Source organism: Ctenocephalides felis, unplaced genomic scaffold (genome assembly GCF_003426905.1).
Source record: "Ctenocephalides felis isolate EL2017-DRISC unplaced genomic scaffold, ASM342690v1 CF-g0.4_SCAFFOLD_01886, whole genome shotgun sequence".
NCBI lineage: Eukaryota > Metazoa > Arthropoda > Insecta > Siphonaptera > Pulicidae > Ctenocephalides > Ctenocephalides felis.
The window spans coordinates 5,551,559-5,553,609 of NW_020538040.1; the positions used below are offsets into that span (position 1 = coordinate 5,551,559).

The 2,051-nt window shown below is 32.6% G+C and overlaps 1 pseudogene; it reads left to right on the forward strand.

Moving 5' to 3' along the window:
* The first annotated feature begins 200 nt into the window (after nucleotides 1-200).
* On the forward strand, nucleotides 201-1,455 carry LOC113374573 (annotated as a pseudogene).
* Nucleotides 1,456-2,051: the final 596 nt, after the last annotated feature.

Below are 2,051 nucleotides of genomic sequence, written 5' to 3' on the forward strand. Positions count from 1 at the left end.
ACGTCGAACTTAGTATCTCAAGGGTATAACAACTGGAAATACTTGTCTGAAATATTAAAAAATCATGAAAATAGCACTTTTCATAAGAAGTTTTACTTTTTCATGGATTGAAGCTGAACTACGATTAAAAATAGAAAAAACGATGGAATAATGTTTTGTCTAGATTGATGCATATCACACTTTATTTAGCCGAAAACAATATGGCGTTCAGAGGTACTTCTGACAAACTATATACGCCAAATAACGGAAAGTTCTTAGGCTTTGTACAAATACTAGCCAAATTTCATCTAGCCATGCAGGAGCACTTGCGATTAGCTATGAAGGGTGATATTTCACACCACTCAGCTTCTGTTCATCGATGGAAAATTCTAACCGATCACTTGGGACTATATACTATAAAAAAGCACAGTGACACTCGTTGGGAAGCAAGAATAAGTAGTGTTACAGTAGTCCGTTATCAAATTAGTACTATCCATGATGCTTTGATTACTTTGGCTCTTGAAACTCAGAAAACTGATGTTCAAATGTCTCATGAAGCTACTACTCTAGCCGAACAACTAAAAGATTTCAGCTTCATAGTTTCATTGGTTGTTTGGTATGACATACTTCATCAAATAAATGTTGTAAGTAAATCTCCACAGTCAACAGATATGGATCTTGGTAAATGTACACAAATGTTGAAAAAATGCGACACTTTTTTGGAAGACTACAGAAATACGGGCTTTAAAAGCGCTATTTTAACTGCGAAGGAGTTGGCTGAAGAATTAGAAATTGAGCGTCAAGCTGGTGAAATTGCACGCGATGACCCTATAACTTCTCCAGAAAAAAAAATTTGAGGTTGAATTTTTCAACTGTCTTTTGGACAACATTAATTTCAATCAATGAAAGGTTCGAACAGTTAAATGAGTACTCGGAATATTGGTCTTTTTTGTACAATATTAAACAGATTCCAGAAAAACGCGACCTTCTCAAGCTCTGTAGTGATCTCCAATTAAAATTAACTGTAGACTCTAAATCAGACATAGATGGTTGTATGTTATGTGATGAACTTATAAGTCTGGCATCCCACCTGATAAAAATGTGGTTATTCCCATTTTTGTTATAAATTTTATCAACGATTTCAACTTACAAGAACTGTATCCAAATGTATGGATATCATTGCGAATTTTATTAACTATACCTGTAACGGTTGCTAGTGGGGAGCTTTTCAAAGCTGAAGCTAATAAAAACCTATCTTCGATCAGCGATTTGATTGACAAACTTAGCAACTGTGTCAATTGAGAACGAAATTGCTGAAAACATCGACTTCGACAACCTTATAAAAGAGTTTGCTGATAGAAAGGCCAGAAAAGTAAAATTCTATTAGTGGTTCTATTAATGGTTATCTTTTATAATAATTTTTTTTTAATAAACGGTTATTTCATTAGATGTTTTTCTTTTTTCCAAATGGGTTTGAATTGCAGGTGAAGGGCGCCGTAGAAATCTCGCCCAGGGCGCTGGTAGTGTTAAAGCCGGCCCTGCGTAAGGCATATATCAAAATTTATTATCAATTTTTATTGATATATAAAACAGCTTTATTGATATATTGGCCATACAACTTGCCGATAGGCACAAAACTTTTCTTCCACATAACTATTATATTTTGTTTTAAAAAAATATGCAATAGGTCTATGATCTAAGGTTCTAAAGCTGTCCTTAGAACATTGCATGTATGGATTGACCACGAGGATTGTTCAAGGAATTTGTTCTATGATTTGTGTGTACGTCTAAGGCGTGAGGGCGAAGGACGCGATTCGAACATGTAGCATAGACGGAAGGGTAAAAATATTTAATAAATTAATTTATACTGTTTGTTCTATGAAATAAAGTAATTTTTATTATTTTTTTTAAATATTTGTATCAGTTAGTTTTTTTATATAAAATATAAAGAAAAGTATTCTTTTCTACTATCAAGACAAATATTTTGGATAATGTAACAAATTAAAATAAAATAAAATATAGGAAATTTAGCATACAAATTATTTTAAAAAATACCAAAACTACCCACAATG